Source organism: Hyperolius riggenbachi, chromosome 2 (genome assembly GCF_040937935.1).
Source record: "Hyperolius riggenbachi isolate aHypRig1 chromosome 2, aHypRig1.pri, whole genome shotgun sequence".
In the NCBI taxonomy this organism is placed as follows: Eukaryota; Metazoa; Chordata; class Amphibia; order Anura; family Hyperoliidae; genus Hyperolius; species Hyperolius riggenbachi.
Genome location: NC_090647.1, coordinates 534,376,188 through 534,395,358, shown reverse-complemented (window position 1 = coordinate 534,395,358; position 19,171 = coordinate 534,376,188). Strand labels below are relative to the sequence as shown.

The following is a 19,171-nucleotide window of genomic DNA, read 5'->3' as shown; positions in this document are numbered from 1 at the left end:
ACCCCAAAGTAGATTTTGCAACTTAGAACAGTCCATTTCTTCACTAGTGTGAAGAAACATTCCGTTTTCGTATGGCCCCCAATGCAGCGCTTCAGCTTCCGTTTCCGTCCCGCTCCGCTCAGCGGTCCGTAAAAATTGTTACAGGAGGAAACTTGCGCTCCATTCAGCAGATCGTGTGCAATGGATCTGTTTGAACAGACCGATGTGAACGGATCCGCAGGTTAACATTGGATCCATTTGCATTCATCCCGAAAGAATCCTTTCGATCCGGGAACGGACCGTTTTTTTTAGTTTTAGCGCTAATGTGAACCGGGCCTTATTGAGAACGTCTTCAATGTTTCACACAATGGAATAAGCTAAAATGTGTTTAAGTGGGATTGTACTCCCAAAACTAAAACTTCAGTAACCAATCTTAGTACATAAAATAACATTTGAAAGCATTTCCAGGCATTCCCTGCATGTAAAAATGTTTACCGGTACTTTCACTGCAGAGAGCAATACAAGCTCGCTTATCTCTGGTTAATCGGCAAATGTAATCATTGCTGCTCAAGCTCTCTGGCTGTGTCTTCACTCTGCCCCCTCCCTCTGGTAAATAGACACATCACCCAGGCAACACTTCACTTCAGCTGAAAAGGAGGAGGGCAGAGTGAAGACACAGGCAGAGAGTGTCTCCTGACCAGCAATGAGTACGTTTGCTGATGAGCCGGAGATAAGCAAGCCTGTACTGCTCTCTGCAGTGAAAATAAATGTTTTAACACACAGGGAACTCCTGGGAATGTTTTCAAATGTTCTTTTGTGTGACTAAGAGTAGTTACTGAAATTTTAGTTTTGGGAGTATAATTCCACTAAACAAACATTCCGCAGAGGTCACCTTCCAGTGCTAAAGATGGTAATCAGGCAGAAGAATGATTTTACAATGGGCAAACACTGACTAAATAATTTAAAAAATAATATTGCAAAAAAGAAAAAAAAAACGAGCAATTGTATTGCTTATTTAATTTGTTTCTCATAAGTTGTTTTTTTGTGTGTTTTTTTTTTAAGTTCAGGTTAGAGTTACCTTCAGCAGGTTTCTAAAATCAAAAATGAATTCTTCAAATATGTAAAAAACATGCACTGAGTCTCCCATATATGTAAGGTCTGTTAAAGTGGACCTGAACTCTTGCACAGCACAGAAGTAAAACAGAGATAAATGCACCCTGTGTGTATTTAGAGAGTTTAGCCTGTCTAATTCCCCCTCATTGGTGTCTACTCACAACTGTAATTTGATCCCTCAGCTGTGTCCGCTGGCTCCCTCGGCAGAGCAGCTAACTGGTAAATGCACGATTTGTATCACCTGTAACAAAGGAATGTTTTTCTTTAAACTTTATTCTGCTGATGCTTATCTTTTAGAGCAGAGAGTAAGCTCTGAGTTCAGGTCCACTTTAACAAAAAACATGCACCATTCAGTACAAATAGGCAGAAATGGCCATGGTGGTGGGATTGGAGTCTTGTCTGAACATGTAAATTGGTGAGGGAACCACGACGTAAAGAGTATCATTGATTGTCTCTGTTTTGGCCACAGATTGATGATGATATCAAATCCAAGTTCCCCCGTGAGGTAAAATGTCCTCTCTGGATTCCCACAGCCTCATCGGCTGCTGTGTAGTTAAATACATGATGTCATTCTAGAAATCCTTTGCCAGCCGTTCCTCTCCTCGGAGCCGCAACGGTGCAATCTAACAACAGAGCTTTTATAGGAGAATATTTTGTGTATGAATGAGCAGCTCACCACAGACCAATGTGTCCTTAAAGTGGTTTGTTAAAGCACAGATCAAAAACAATCCACTTCTGGATGATGATGTGGAAGCGTGTCTTCGCCATGAACTCATGTCTGCCGGGTTCACCCAGGCCCACAGGCGGCCATGTTGGGAGATTTTCATGAAGGAGTGTATTTGTATTGTGTCTGAAATATCGTGCAGCCATCTGTCTTTATGTATGTTTTGGGATTCTTTTATTCTGTTGAAAATCCCCAGCAAACTCTGGCATGTCGCCACAGGCTGGCTGTTAACTAACAAGCTGGCTTCTCGGTACGGCACGGCAGCCATTTTGTTTCAGAGCTAAGACGTGACAGGATTGTAAAATGAGACTTGATTTGCATATTATGTTATTAAAGGGAACCTGAAGTGAGAGGGATATGGAGGTTGCCATATTTATTTCTTCTTAAACAATGCACATTGCCTGGCTGTCCTGCTTATGGGGCCCATACACGGTACTAGTAAGCTCAACACACACCATACAATCTTGGTTGTACAGATTTACAAAATCTATGTAGTAGAAGGTCCAACAGATTAAAAATATCTTGAATGATTGATTGGATAAGCTCTTATACTCTACTTTAGATTTTCCCATTTATTCAACCAAAACGATCAAATAGTGTTGATTGAAAATAATTCCTTTTTTTTTTGATTGAGAAAAAAAACAAAGTATTCAGTTTTTTCGATAAAAATCTGATCGGACATGTTGGACAAATCTGGGTGATTGTTTGTGAAATTGTATAGTGAATGGGTAGGTTGTATAGGAAAATAATATTATGGTACCCATACACGGTACAATAAAAACGTTTGGAAAAAAAATGAATGATTATCCCGTTTTTGTTTTTTGTTTTTTTTTTTAATAAAAATCTGATCGGACATGTTGGAAAAACTTTACATGCGATCTAACTAAATAATCAAACGGTATGATCTAATCGAAAAAAAATGAAAAAATTGTACCCTGGGCACCATTAGCTAAACCAACTTTTTCTTAATCTTTGATCATTTTTCTTGGATTTTTGGAAAAATCACACGTTCCTGTATGGTACCACCAAAATAATTTGATGCTATTTTAAATCATTTGTTTTAAAAAAGGGAGAATTCCTGCTGACAAGTAGAAAGAGCCTTATTTCCTCCTCAGTCACATCCGACCGCTGCTCTGCCAGTCTGAAGTCATGCCTCCACACTAAACACTGATAGGCTATAAGTCAGCAGAAGGCGGGGCTTCAGCTGAAAGTCCAATCCATGCCCATGTGAGGAGTGTTTCAGACTAGCTGGGGGGTGGGCGGGCCATGGTTAGTCGCTGAGGAGGAGATGGGTATCTCTGCATTGGTGCAGCACATAGTTTACGATTTCCCTTTCTTACAATGTTTTTAAACCAAACGTTTTTTCTTATGCATCATTTAAAATAACAATCTATCTCAGTAAAAACGCATATTACAAAATCTGCCTGTTCCTGAGCTAAATTATTAACTATAGTGAGGATAGTAGGCAGGGCTGTTGAGTCTGTACACATCTGACTTCGACTCCAGCTACCCGAAATTGCTCCGACTCCTCGACTCCGACTCCATAGTCTAATAATTATCAGGGCTGTGGATTTGGCACAAAAATCATCCGACTCCCGACTCCGACTCCTAAGTTTATAAAACAACCCACTCCACAGCCCTTCTAGTAGGTAAGGCCAAATCCTGAGGCGTGTACTAAACATTCTTCTTTTCAAGTATTCCTTCTAATGAATAAAAAAAACAACCAGTATATTCTATTATTACTACCTTACACCGCAGTGCCACCTAAAGGATTATGCTTTCCGCAGTCGCAGACTCGTGTGGTAGCCGAGCTTCCTCCTATGAGGAAGGAGCCAGTTTTGTTGGCTTCTTACCAGGTGATCACAGTGAGCCAATCACAGTGATCATGGATGGCAAAGTGAAAAAAAAAAAGGCGCTGGTCCTTAAAGGGGCCAGAGCCTGCCATCCTAAATGGGTTAAATGTACGAGATTTGCACAACTCATGCAAATTTTAATACCTGCTAACAGGGCCTACAGATGTGGCCCAGCCAGTATATGGTTACTTTTCTGCTGGTTTTAATGGAAGGACTGAGAAACACACATCAAAGTAACCCCCCCCCCCCCAGATTGACCACAAGAACTTCTAGGAACAATCTCAGTGCCTGAAAGGGTTAACAGGCTTTCACTTTGCGCTTGAGGTATATCAGATACTTTGCCAGTGCTGCAGTGAGCTCCAATTGTTCTTTGATCACTAATTGCAGAGATGAGACTCAAACAAACAAGAGTAGAAAGTTTCTGTGTGCAAGCTTCAGTGATTGAAAGTAGAGGAGAGCTAAATGTCCTCACTGAATAGCTTTCATACTTAATTTGATTTAGCATACCCATACAATAGCATCGCCAAAGCACTGTGACCTGGCGGGACTTGTGAATTATACACAGATGACATTACTTTAGGACAGACGCAGGAAGAATAACTATATGGACAACACAGAGCAGGGGAACAGTTTGTTTTTTTTATTGTATGTTAGGCCACACTCCACTTTAAGTGTTTGCACTGAAGAAAAATATTTTCAGAAAGTGTTTCTGTAAATTCTGCTCTGCTCGTGATAAGGAGTTTTTCCATTTTAAGTTTGGTCTTCTAGTCTCACGTTATTTTTATAATGTTTATCCATTCCAGCCACTGTTTTATATTGTGTTATTTTGGAGAGATTATCTACAGTGAGGGTAATGTTCCTCTTGTAAGCCTCCAATTTTATCCAAAGCCACCATATAAGGTTACATTTGCTTTTGCTTTTTCCCGAGGTAAAGTTACATTTATCCTGATGCCGAGTTTAGACTTACTTGTTAATAAATACCGGCCTGACAATAACTCTGTTCTTGTGTCCGTTTACAGAGCTGATGTCATTGCATACATTTGGGTTCAGACCTTATAACAGAATCTCTTATTTTTTCTAATGACCAACTTTTAAAGGGTGGCGAACAATGACAAGTGGGACGCCGAAGGGTTGCTTGGTCTATAAAAAGACGTGATTTTCATTTGCACGGTTTAAAGAGGTCTCCGTGGAATTTCAAACCAATTTTGTGAAGTTCCCATTCAGTATTGCAACACCCTCGAGACCTTTTAAAACGCCAAACCAGGCGCAGATCTAAACAGACCAACAAATAAACTTGGTAAGCAGAACACTTATGAAGAAAACCACAGTGAGCTAGTGGCTAGGATGGCAGAAGAAGGCCGTGGCAGGACAGCAAGCCACGTTTAGAAGGGGCTGTCTCCCATGCTACTACTACACAACTCCCCTGCTACAGCCACATGGCCCAAGGTCTTTCCCTCCTCCTGTCACATCCCACCCTCTCCCCCCCCATGCACCCCTCTAAACCCCCCCCCCCCCCCCCCCCAGTCCTTAGCTTATACTCCATAGCAGTGACTGACTGTAGTTGGCTGCCGTGGCCTCTCGGCTCCCGGTTCTTTGTGTTCTCCAGGCCCCACCATAACCTCTATTCCACCCTTCTACTGTCCATTCCCATACTCCTTCTGTCTAGCCCACCTACTTGTCCCCATGTCTCTGTTATTTCGTTGGAGTATTATTGTACTGTATTGTTATCTTGCCCAATCACTCCCAGCTTGACTCTCCCTGTGAGCACATATCACCTGACCCCACCCACCCAAAAGCGATGGAGTGGGAGGTGGATGGACGGGAGGGAGCCGGTTTGGCACCTGTGGAGGGAAATAAGATGCCCAAATGGGTGTGACAGTCCAGCTTGCTCAATTTCCAACAAACGGTGGGTCTTGGGGGACTCTTGTATATATATCGATCATGATTGTTTCAAGCACCTTTTTAAAAGTTTTTGCAAGAGACCTACTAAGTTGAAAGTGTGCACAACATTCTTGTATGGAGCAAGCTACGGACCGTAGCTATGAAATTGCTCCCAGGGCAGTAGATGGGTTCACTGCTTCACCGACAAGTTGGGTCCGTCATAGCAAATTCACGACGCTTTGTTTGACGCATACAATTGCTGTTATTTCAGTAGATCATTGCATACGATGCCTAGTGCGGTTTTGCCTTGCAATCAGGTGGAGGCTTGGTTTCGTGTATAGAAGTTCAGCCACCAGAGAATGTTGTTTGAGAAAGTAATTACAGCATATTAGCCTTGGGACTTACTATCTTATGCGCAGTTGGATGTTGTCTATAGGATTATGTCACATGACAATGACACAATCTATAGATAATGCTGTAAACATCCCTCCATGGACGTGCATCTTCATGCCTGCCGATGTATGTAATGCTATTGTCTTGGCAACAAGGAATACAAAGAGTAGAGACTTGTGTCTCTCGCACACAATGTTCGTGTGGTGTAGCCCTGCTGTATGACTGGAGACTGGAGGTTTTAATAAAGCATACATGTCAAACTCTTGCCTGCAGGCCACATCTGGCCAGCAGATCCATAAAGTTTTGCCCACAAGTGGCCCACTTTGTATTGTGTTTGGCCCACTCAAGACCACTGGGAATGCTAGATTGGAGGTGAAGTCCAACAACACCAGAGAAGCCATATGAGGGAGAGAGGGGGAAAGTACTAGACACCAGCGAACTGTATAGGGGAGGGAGGGGGGCACTAGACACCAGGGAACTGTATAGGGGAGGGAGTGGGGCCACTAGACCCCAGGGGACTGTATGGGGGGGGGCACTAAACACCAGAGAACGATATAGTGGAGGGAGAGAGCCAGTAGACTTCAGTGTACTGTATAGGGGAGTGAGGACTAATAAACACCCTTGAACTGTATAGTGGAGGGAGGGCCACTAGACACCAGGGAACTGTATAGGCGAGTGAGAGGTGCCACTAGGCACCAGGGAACTGTAAAGAGGAGGGAGGAAGCATTACTAGACATCAGGGAACTGTATGGGGGGGGGGGGGGGTGAGGCATTAGGCACCAGTGACCTGTATATGGGAGAAAAAGCGGTCATTAGACATCTGTAAAGTTTCTAAGGGATGGAGGTGGCCACTAGACATTGAGGTTGGCCCGTGACTTGGTCTCACTTTCTATTTGAGTTTGATACCCTGCTATCGGGTGGGGAGGACATGTAGGGTTGGCCAAACCACCCCTGGACCTTGTGATGGCAGGCTGACTTATGAGCATGTATACCCAACTGAGGAGTCTGAAGAGTCTTCCAGAAAAAGACCTGTGTAGTGTCGTTTTTTGTGATACCAGGTAAGGCAACAGGGTGTAGAAGAGTGATGCTCACAAGTGTGGGTTGCTGTACTCACAACCACAGTATGACAAGTGAGAAAAACCCATCCTTACTTGGGCTCTTCAGGCTCTTGGCGTCCGGAGGGTGGCACTCTACTAAAAGCTGTTGCAAGTTCAAGGAACATAACCCTCCTATAAACTGAGAGGGAGAAGGCACTCCCCCCCCCCCCCCCCCCCAAAAAAAAGGGATATGGCTAAACCAAAATAATGGCTTCCTGTTTCCCTACACATCATGCAGGGAAACAGGAAGTTGAGAGGATCTGGCTGCCAAGAAGCATGGACAGGTGAGGGATTTACAAAAATGCAACGCTGGGCCAGCTCTGCAAGGGTGAACAGGAGGGGGGGGGCATGGAGAGAGAGGGAGGATTGATGTCAGCCCCCTCCCCACTTCTGCCGGGTGGGTGTCACCCCTTTCAAGCCCTCCGGAAAGGGGGGGGGGGGGGGGCGGCAGCAAGAAAAAAATTGGCTTCAGGTGGCAAATAGTATAGAACCAGCCCTGTCTTCTGTACTTCAGTCTTTAATATCTCAAATATCTCAAGTGAAAAGCTATCAGTGAGAAATTTAGTATGGGGCCTTGCAAGGACGTGCACAATGAGTAGCAAAACTACCATTTGGCTAAGGTAAATGCATCCTGGGTGGGCTGAGAGTATTTTTTTTTACAAAAACTTCAATTTTGTTGATCTGCTGTACCACTCAGCACCATAAGTTATTAGACAAGATCGCAGCTGCAAACTGCATACCTACTGCCCAGTGTATCATCTGCAATGGGAGGTTACCTGCCCCATTTACTCAAAGAACCAGCACATCAGATCAATATTTAATAGATTTTCGTTCAATTCAATACACAAAGAGGGTAAGAAGCACCCAGAAGTGAATAAAACTGAGTTAAAAAAAAGCGAAATATAGAAACATAGAGGTGGTTTACCTCAATAACAACAAGTTCATATACATGAATAATAAGCACAGGTAATGCATTTCGTGGATCTGCAACCACTTCCTCAGGCCAAATAAAGTGCCAAAGTTGGATCGGAGCCAGGTATGGAGCACCTCTCAGAGGCACTTAGTGAACCTTCTGTTGTTTTTCCCAAGAACGCGACCTCATCCAGCTCCAGCCGCACACCTGAGTGGAGTCGGGTTTATAGATCTCCGCCTACTTTCAGTGGTTGGTTGCCCCTTATGTGCAACCTTCCTTTGTAGATACCCTATTTATTTTTGTTTTCCATCTCTCTTCTTGTGACATACTGCACCGTTTGGACTATCTTTGTCCGTGGTCTTCTTTTTTTACGGTGTTTGCTCACCCTACCTTTCAGTTTCATTCAATTCAATGTTTTTATAGAATTTATAGGGGAACTATGGTGAAAAATTGTAAAATTTTACATATGCAAACATATACAATTAAAGGAATACTATCGATTCTCATATTTTTTTTCAATTGACACAGGAATTGTTTGGGAAGTGCTGCTAAGTACTGGTGTATACATTTTAGTAGCAACTTCTTTGTTTACTGTTAGCAAAATACTTTCAAAGTTTACTGACGCCAAAACTGACAGCTGACTGAGCCATGAGGAGGAGAGGGGAAATTCCCCTTACACTTCATCAGTTAACTCTATGGGCTTGATTCACAAAGCGGTGATAACTCAGTTATCACGCCTAAAAGACTTTAGGCGGGATAACCTTTGCACCACTGAGTTATCACCGATTTTTGCTCTAACTCGCGCCAAGTTTCCGCGCGTACGCGCAAAGTCCCATAGGGCTTAATGGGAGCTTCGCGCGAAGCGGGGACGCTGCGCGCGCAAAATTTTGCGCGCGCTGCTTCTTATCATGCCTAAAGTGAGTTTAGGCGTGATAAGGGGCTTTTCACTGGCGTGCAAACACTTTGCACCGCTTTGTGAATCAAGCCCCATGTGTAGCTCTGTGTGTGACAGAGAAGAGAGCTCCCAACAGCTGCAGTTCCTGTGTCCTGTGTTTCTGACTGACCTATCTGAAGAGAGCAGAGGAAATGTAACTAATTCTCACAGCTTTTCATACTGTTTTTGCTTTCAGAGTTTGATATGTTTGATATTTGCTTTCTGTAGTCTGATATGCAACTCTGGCTGTGCATTGAAGCAGACACCCCTTCTGCAATTGATTTGTCCCAATATAGCTAAATCCTACCCTCAATAAATTACAGTTTTTGCCTCTGATATTTAACATGAAACGTAGGAAAATGTTTACACAGCTACTTAGACATTAACAGTAAAATGAGCCATTCATTACTTTTCTCCTATGTTGCTGTCACTTACAGTAGGTAGTAGAAATCTGATAGAAGTGACAGGCTTTGGACTAGTCCATCTCTTCATGGGGGGATTCTTAGGGATTTATTTAGTTTCAAAAGCACTTGGTGAATGGCAGTTGCTCCATCCAACTGCCAAAAAACTGTGTAGCGAGCAGGGAAAGCTGGCCAGCACCATTGTTTAAATCCTTTTTAGGGAATATCTTTATAAAGAATAAAAGCCTTGCTGAGAATACCCTATGAAGAGATGGACTAGTCCAAAACCTGTCACTTCTGTCAGATTTCTACTACCTACTGTAAGTGACAGCAACATAGGAGAAAAGTAATTTATGACTCATTTTACTCTGGAAAAAATGTACTTATTTGTATATGTTTGCACATGTTAAATTTTAAAATGTTTCGCCATAGTGCCCCTTTAATGTCTAATTGAATGAATTTCCTGTGTGGCCACATTTATTAGATGATAAGATGTGGCCATTACATGACAAGCACCTGCTGGCACTGTACACTCGGCCTGTGGCCCTGAAGAAGCATTTGCCAGTAAACTGTGAAGCACACGTTATGAGGTAACAGTTGACAGCCTGATGTTATGGTGATCCTCTCGATGGACTCCTCCACCACAAGTGACAGGAGAGGGGGAACAGAGACAGCGATGAGGTATGGCTGAGCTGACATCCATGAGCTAAGCCTGCAGAGAAGACAGAGAGCGTATTGTCTCCGCCACTTCTGCTAGCATCATTTGGGAACTGTGGCCGCTATATCCTGTCATGCCAGTAATAAACAAGGAGAGAAAGTTGTCCAAGAATAACACGGCGCACTATTCGCGCTTCCTCTTGGGGGCAATGAATCTGCCTTTGTTGCCTAAAGAGTGCGCTTGTTTTGCTAAACGGTTTGGAGAAGCAGCTTGTCGTGTCTTGCGCCAGACCGGAGGCCGTCCTTGTTTCGGTCACGTGTCGGAGAGTGATTATTCTGGACTAGATCACAACTCTTCCCTGTTACGGGGGCCGCTGTCGCAAAAGATTATAAAATGTAAAAATAAACATGACGGGCAGCATGGTGGCGTAGTGGTTAGCGCTCTTGCCTTGCAGCGCTGGGTCCCTGGTTCTTATCCCAGCCAGGTCAACATCTGCAAGGAGTTTGTATGTTCTCCCCATGCCTACATGGGTTTTCCCCAGGCACTCTGGTTTCCTCCCACATCCCAAAAACATACAGATAAGTTACTTGGCTTCCCCCTAAATTGGCCCTAGAGTACAATACATAGACTATATTATACATACATAGACATAAGGGTATGGTAGGGATTAGATTGTGAGCCCCTCTGAGGGACAGTTAGTGACAAGACAATATACTGTGTACAGTGCTGCGTAATATGTTGGCAATAAATAAATAAAAAGTACATTTTTCCCAGTGTAATATTTTCCCAGAGCAAAATGTGCTATAAATTACTTTTCTCCTATGTTACTATCACGTACCACCTGTAGTAGAAATGTGACAGAACTGACAGATTTTGGACTAGCCCATCTCCTCATGTTAGATTGTATGGGTTTTCTTTATTTTCAAAAGCACTTACTGAATGGCAGTTACTCAGTCCAACTGCTAAAGTAGTGTGTAAAGATGTTGGGAGACAACATCTTTGTATAGTTATTTTCCAAGGAGTGCTTTTGTATAGAGTAAAGGAGATACTGAGAATGTCCCATGAGGCGATGGGCTAGTTAATCTGTAAGCAGGGGCGTAACTAGGAATCACTGGGCCCCTCTGCGAAACTTTGGATGGGGCCCCCCTCCCCCCTTGCTTTCTGCTCAGGTAAACTGAGAACCAATGTTATTCAATTGGCTAGTGCATACTGTAATGTGTTTTCCCCATGCAGATATAAACAGACAGCAGTGAAGCACTACAGGCATTTTCTCTATTTGCTTCTGTGGTAAATGTGCATGTCAACACAGACACACATGGTGTGCAGAAACCGACAAACAAGTGTGCTGCCAGCCTCGGCTTATTACACTCACTCTGTCCATCTCTGATGGAGCAGAACTGGCTCTGCACACTACAACAGCATCACTACAGTACACAGCACTTGGGGAAGGGCTGGAGAGGCTGGGGACAGGGCATAGTACACAAGAGCCTGCTGCACACTGAATACTGACTGTTTACAAATCTTTGTCTATAAAACTTTGTATGATTTCTTATTAGTGACTGAGCAGATGCAATCATTATAACACTAGTGAAGAGAGCAGAACATTTTTTCTCTCCGTGCCCTTAGTTGTCAGTCTCTCAGGAAAGGGAAAAAGAACTTCTTCACCCTCAGAGCCCCCTGTGGCTTCTGGGCCCCCCTGCAGCTGCATCCCTTGCAGGGTCTACTGTTACGCCCCGGCTGTAAGATTTTTACTAACTACTGCAAGTGACAGCAACATAGGATATAAAATTAATTCATTCATTAATTAATTCCGATATGAACTTCTTAAAAGTATGTGTACATGTTTTAATTTTTTTGTGATCGTGGTCCTTTAATCTCAGCCACACAAAAATTAAAGACTTCCACTCGCTCATCTTGTCAGCAATATCACATGACTACAGGTGGTACCCCCTGGCCAATGGGAGCTCCTTAATGAGGCAGGAAGGGGCGGGGACAATTTATGACTCAGGCCTGGGTCTGTCTCCATACATATAAGAAAAAAAAGGTTATCAAGAAAAACTTGAGTTTTCCATAAAGATACAATACAGGGAAACCCACTGGGACACGAGGAACATTTTAAGAAACAAGCATCACCCAGTGTTGAGTGAGGGCCGGTGCACACCAGAAGAGCTTCTCTGAGCGTTTTGTGATTTTAAAAGCTCCTGCTAATGTTATCCTATGTGTGTGTGCACACTGGAGGGATGTGATTTTGTAAAAAATCCCCCATAGCATTGCATTAGCAAGAGCTTTTAAAGAGAACCCGAGGTGTGTTTAAAGAATGTTATCTGCATACAGAGGCTGGATCTGCCTATACAGCCCAGCCTCTGTTGCTATCCAAAACCCCCCTAAGGTCCCCCTGCACTCTGCAACCCCCCATAAATCACACCCGTGCTGTGAGGCTGTGTTTACATCTGTAGTGTCAGTCTCGGCTGCTCCCCCGCCTCCTGCATAGCTGCGGTCCCTGCCCCCATCCCTTCCCTCCAATCAGCAGGGAGGGAAGGGATGCAGGCGGGGACCGGAGTTCTGCAGGAGGCGGGGAGAGCAGCAGACTGACACTATAGAGATAAACACAGCCAGCTCTGACAAGCTGTTTGTCAGCAGCGTGGCTGTTATTTATGAGGGATTGCAGAGTGCAGGGGGACCTTAGGGGGGTTTGGGATAGCAACAGAGGCTGGGCTGTATAGGCAGATCCAGCCTCTGTATGCAGATAACATTCTTCAAACCCACCTCGTTTTCTCTTTAACCACTTCCCTACCCTGGACATTTTCACAGTTCAGCTAAGCTCTGATTACTTTGGCAATAACTTTATAAATAATTATCTATATATTGTTTTATTCAGGACAAATTAGGCTTTTTGTGGCTGATATTTGATTTTATTAATGACCTTATTTTCTATGTATTTTAAAAGGAAAATAAGGAAAAAAGTGAAAAAGTACACAATTTATCCACTTTCATACATTATAGCTTTAATGTAAATAGCTTCTATTGTACATTAAACCCACACATTTTACTTGTCTATCTCTCCTGTTTATTTAAAGAGAACCCGAGGTGTGTTTAAAGAATGTTATCTGCATACAGAGGCTGGATCTGCCTATACAGCCCAGCCTCTGTTGCTATCCCAAACCCCACTAAGGTCCCCCTGCACTCTGCAATCCCTCATAAATCACAGCCATGCTGTGAGGCTGTGTTTACATCTGTAGTGTCAGTCTCAGCTGCTCCCCCGCCTCCTGCATAGCTCCGGTCCCTGCCCCCGTCCCTTCCCTCCAATCAGCAGGGAGGGAAGGGATGCAGGCGGGGACTGGAGTTCTGCAGGAGGCGGGGAGAGCAGCAGACTGACACTATAGAGATAAACACAGCCAGCTCTGACAAGCTGTTTGTCAGCAGCGTGGCTGTGATTTATGAGGGATTGCAGAGTGCAGGGGGACCTTAGGGGGGTTTGGGATAGCAACAGAGGCTGGGCTGTATAGGCAGATCCAGCCTCTGTATGCAGATAATATTCTTCAAACCCACCTCGGGTTCTCTTTAAACAGTTCATTTGTTTTAAAGAAAATCTGTATTGTTAAAACCGCACAAAAGTAAACATACCAGTGCGTTAGGGGATATCTCCTATTACCCTCTGTCACAATTTCGCCGCTCCTCGCCGCATTAAAAGTGGTTAAAAACAGTTTTAAAAAGTTTGTTTATAAACAAACAAAATGGCCACCAAAACAGGAAGTAGGTTGATGTACAGTATGTCCACACATAGAAAATACATTCATACACAAGCAGGCTGTATACACCCTTCCTTTTGAATCTCAAGAGATCATTTGTGTGTTTCTTTCCCCCTGCAGCTATCTTCCACTGAAGTGTCAGGTTAAAAACAGTTTTAAAAAGTTTGTTTATAAACAAACAAAATGGCCACCAAAACAGGAAGTAGGTTGATGTACAGTATGTCCACACATAGAAAATACATTCATACACAAGCAGGCTGTATACACCCTTCCTTTTGAATCTCAAGAGATCATTTGTGTGTTTCTTTCCCCCTGCAGCTATCTTCCACTGAAGTGTCAGGTTAAAAACAGTTTTAAAAAGTTTGTTTATAAACAAACAAAATGGCCACCAAAACAGGAAGTAGGTTGATGTACAGTATGTCCACACATAGAAAATACATTCATACACAAGCAGGCTGTATACACCCTTCCTTTTGAATCTCAAGAGATCATTTGTGTGTTTCTTTCCCCCTGCAGCTATCTTCCACTGAAGTGTCAGGCTGTTTCTTCCTGCAGAGTGCAGACAGCTCTGCCTGTATGTAATTCCTCAGTATGTGAAAGCCCAGCCAGCTCAGAGGAGGATTTATCCAGCTTGTAAAAGATAAGAGAGAAGAGAGAAGCTGCCCTAATCTAAATAATACACAGGCAGTGTGCAGAGGGGGGCCTGGAGGGGGGAGATGCATCACAGAACCACAACACTGAAGAACTTGGCAGCCTTCCAGACACAGGCTGACAAGTCTGAGAAAAGAGAGATAAGTTGATTTATTACAGAGATGGTGATAGTAGAACGTGCTGCAGTAAGCCAGAACACATTAGAATAGCTTTTGGAACTTGTAGGATGATAAAAAACAGGATGCAATTTTTGTTACGGAGTCTCTTTAATGTGTATTAGTAACACATTGTATATACCCTACTCTCTTGTTACATCTGTCTGCTCCTGGAATGTTTGTTTTGCACATTAATCCTCCCTGGGAGGGAAAACAGGGTTTGTGGTCATTCCTTTACAACTGTGTAGCATTGTTATCAGCTCAGAGATAAATAAACCGTGTTAGCTAGGATTTTGTAGAGAGGGGAGTGCAGAGACTTATTTTCACATCATGGGGCAGGAAGTGGTTAAAATCTCTAGCATTTAAAAAGCTCTAGTAGTGTGCACCAGCCCTGAGACTGGAAATATACTTAACGCAACCTGACTACTTGTTTCCATTTTGCATATCAAGTTCTAATCTGCTTCTAAACTGACTAGGCAAGAGTTAAAATAAAAATTACCAATCAATCCAGTAATGTATTTAGTAAACTTAATTTTAATTAGCTCAACACTTGGACAAACTAGAGTGCAGAACTGCACCGTAATCCAAACAGATTATCTGGTATCGCAGTGTTGTCAGTCTTGATAACTTGATTTCAGGAGAGAAGAGCAGCATGATGACCTCATGAGTGAGCTCCTAACCTGCACCGTCCAACCAGCAAGCTGGGGAGGGGCTTTGTCCAGCCTGTGTTGCTCAACTACAAACGAAAGAGGGCACAAGTATGGCTGGACAAAATGTAAGGAAAAATGGTCATTCCAATCTAAACGTTTTGCTGTCTGCCTGTACTTTAGCTGGAAAGCACTGAAGAAAAAGTGTCATCGTTGTCTAAAGCCCCATCTACACGATACGATTCAATTACGATTCTATTTACGATCCGATTAAATCCGACATGTCCGATCAGGATTCGATTCGATTCAATTTGATTTGCTATTGCAAAACAATGGCAAATTGAATTGAATCGAATTGAATCCCGATCGGACATGTCGGATTTAATTGAAACGTAAATAGAATCGTAATTGAATCGTACAAAGAATCGTATCGTGTAAATGGGGCTTAATTTAGTTAAATAAATGTCACTCCCTCATGTGTTTTAGATTGCAAGCTCTTACAGGAACGGTCATTTCCAACTTTTGTGTCATTGTAAAGCGAAACAACCTCCTACGTTCCAAGTCTACAAAATGCTTCCATATTTCAGAACATACTAGCTATATGCTTTTGCCAAGAAACAGCCTCTTTCACCAGTAAAATCTTTTCTGGACCTTTCATCTACGGCCTTTGCCCAAACAAGAATTCAGGGCCTGACTCACTGGAGCTTTTGATCGAGAGACTAAATGGCATCTGTAAGCCTGATTAAACCCCAGAATAAGCAAGGCCAATTCATCAAAGCAGTTGTGTTGATTATTATAAATTATATGTATATTACCTTTGGAACTGAACTTTTCAAGTTCAAGACCTCCTTGTGTAGGCTTGTCTGCAGCTATGGATGTCTCCACATATGTGTAAAGCCTTGATTCAGCCTTTTATTTTTCATCTGGCTGGCTGGGTCCTGTCGCTGCATTTACTGTTGTGGTGACTGCACTTTTATTGGAGAGACAGCTGTTCAAACTCCTCCCCTGTGTGCACATCACCTGACTCCACCCACCTCATCACTCTTTTGAGTAACTCTTTGCGGCCAGCACTACAACTGAACAGTGTACTCTCAGTTTTTTTCACATTTAAATGATTCATAAAGAGACTTTGAAGCGAGTCTAAGGCTGCTTACACACAGGGACGTTACAGGCGCACGTTAGTGCAGCCTGTAACGCTCCCCCAACGCACAGCAATGTAACACAAGTGGGCTGTTCACACTGCCCACGTTGTGTTACATGTAACGCTGCACGTTGTAGTGAAAGTGCAGCATGCTACGGCGTTAGAGCGGCTTAAGCCGTGTTAGACTGTTTGCACATGCTCAGTCGTGTTGGGGAGGAGCGGAGAGCGGCCAGGCACATGGCTAATTAATATTCACTGCACGTTGTGACGTGCAGTGTTTACTTCCTGGTGCGGCCGCTCTGTGCGGCGATTGGCCGGCGGGACCACGTGATGCCGCATGCGTCCAAGAGTATGCATCACGGCATCACGGACGCCAGAGTGAGCTGCACAACGCGGCTCACTCCGAAGTCCACATCGAAGAGCACCAGGCCTTGCGTTAGGTGCACGTTATGCGACCTTAAAGTAGCACCTAACGCAACATCTTGGTGTGCAAGTAGCCTAAGGCCTCGTTCACATCAGGGCCGTTTGTGTGCGCTTTCCACAGCGCACTGCCCTGTGCGATCAGCAAGGTATTGATTTGTCCATGTAACTAAATGTAGCTGGTTCACATCTATGCGCTGCGCTGAGCAGCGTTACAAAAACGTAGTGTTGCAGGCATTTCTGTGCGCTGAGCTGTAAAGCGCACAGCAATGCAAGTGAATGGGTCCGCTTTTTTAGCGCACAGAAGCGCGTACAAGCGCATAGAAGCGCATGCGTTTTTTACCCCTAATTGGAGAAAAAAATACATTTACATACAAAAACAAAGTTTTATTGACAACTGCTGCTGCTACAGTAAGCAAAACGTGCTTTAAAGAAGCGCAGCGCAACGCACAGAAACGCGGACTAAAGCGCGCACAAGCGCATGCGTTTTTTACCGTGCGCTTTAACACGTTTTTCAGCGCAGTAGATGTGAACGAGGCCTTCATCCACGCTTTTTAACTTCTATTTATGTTGGGCACTATAGCTAGTGCTAAAACGCCACATCCCCATGGCAAAACGAGGGGTTTATACCCCCCAAATCCCCTGTGCAAAATCCATGGCTTTCTTGGTCGTGGATTTTGCTGCTCATGGAGGCAGAGCTTTGAGCTGCAGCTCTGCCTCCATGCGTGTCAATCTGCTGGCAGATCTCCGCCTATCCCCGCCCCTCTCTGTGAAGGAAGATTGAGAGGGGCGGGGAGAGGCGGCGATCAGCGGGGATTGATGTGCGAAGAGGCAGAGCTACAGCCCAAAGCTCTGCCTCAAGCAGGAAGCGCTCCCCGGACTTAGCAGAGGGGATTTGGGGGGTATAAACCCCTTGTTTTGCCACAGGGATGCGGTGGTTTAGCACTGGCTATAGCGCTTAACATTAGGAAAAAGTAAAACGTTGATTTAGACTCGCTTCAGAGTCTCTTTAAAGGGAACCTGAAGTGAGAGACATACTGAGGCTGAAATATTTTTTTAATTTTAAGCTGTGTAAATTGCCTGGCTATCCTGCTGACCCTCTGCCTCTAATACTTTTAGCCATAGAACCTGAACAAGCGAGCGGATGAATAGATGTTTCTGATAAGACTAACTACAAGCTTATTCCAGGTGTGTGATTCAGACACTGCTACTGGCATTGTTTAACCTCCTTGCCGGTTATCCCGAGCTCAGCTCGGGGTAACCTGCGCAGGAGGATTTCTCAGGCCCCACTGGGCCGATTTGCATACATTTTTCCCTACACGCAGCTAGCACTTTGCTAGCTGCGTGTAGTAAGCGATCGCCGCTACCCGCCGCGCCGAGCCGCCCCAGACCCCTGCGCAGCCTGGTCAATCAGTGCCAGGCAGCGCTGAGGGGCGGATTGGGATTTCCTGTGACGTCCCGACGTCCATGACGTCGGTGATGTCATCCCGCCCTGTTGCCATGGCGAGCGGGGAAGCCCTGCAGGAATTCCTGTTCTGAACGGGATTTCCTGCTTACTCTGATCGCCGAAGGCGATCGGAGTGGGTGGGCGGATGCCGCCGCTCAGCGGCTATCATGTAGCGAGCCCTGGGCTCACTACATGATTTAAAAAAAAAAAAAAAAGTGCTAAGCTGCCGCTGCCTCCTTGCCAGATTAATTAGACCGGCAAGGAGGTTAAAGAGAAACCGTAACCAAGAAATGAACTTAATCCCAATCAGTAGCATTTGAAAATTCTGCATCAACCATTGACTCTCATTCATTTCGGAAGTCGCACGGTAACGTGCTGTTGACTTTGTCAGGAACGAGGGGGAATTAGACAGGCTCTTCTCTCTAAAAACACACAGGGCACATTTCTCTCTGTTTTCTACGTGTCCTGTGCAAGAGTTTGGGTCCATTTTAAAGAGAAACCGTAACCAAGCACCTCATCCCAATCAGTAGCTGAAATCTATTCCTTTTCTCAAATAGATCATCATTGGGGTCTGTATGGTTGATATTGTGGGGAAACCCCTCCCACAGTGTGATGTCAGGACCTAGGTCATGACCATTTCCTGTCTGTGAAACTTTTTGCATTGTGGAAAATTACAGCTGTTTCCGACTGCTAAGCAACAAGTATCTCCCTCTGTGCATATGCATTTCTATAAAAAAAAAACTTTTAGCTTATCGCATTGTTAGGGGGTGTGGTTATAAATAATGGCAGTTGGTGCTGTCTTGTTGTTTCCTTGTCTGCCAGTAGTAAAAATGATGACCTGCAGGCTGATTGTGGATCAAACAACATGAACAAATTACACGACGAATATCAATCATTTCTTGATCTCTTTTATTTTTTTTAACGTCTCACTTTGCAATGTTTTCCTTTTTCGCTCAAGTTCCTCTTATTCTATCAGAACTGTGAATCAGTGTCTGCGGACAGCTTGTGTGAGTTT

The 19,171-nt window shown here is 44.1% G+C and overlaps 2 protein-coding genes across 4 annotated transcripts in view; one reads left to right on the top strand and one right to left on the bottom strand.

Annotated features, from left to right (window-relative positions):
* Positions 1–19,171, top strand: part of CMSS1 (cms1 ribosomal small subunit homolog) — a 426,354-nt gene that overhangs the window by 235,241 nt on the left and 171,942 nt on the right. The window lies entirely within an intron of this gene.
* The window catches only part of FILIP1L (filamin A interacting protein 1 like), a 381,420-nt gene that overhangs the window by 219,160 nt on the left and 143,089 nt on the right, over positions 1–19,171 (bottom strand). Inside the window, exon 1 of one of the 2 annotated variants that reach the window (XM_068270687.1) lies at positions 9,323–9,338. The exons of the other annotated variant lie outside the window; for it this stretch is intronic. The gene's annotated coding sequence lies outside the window, so the exon portion shown is untranslated. Of the gene's footprint in view, positions 1–9,322; positions 9,339–19,171 lie in introns of those variants that run through there. 2 annotated transcript variants of the gene reach the window in all.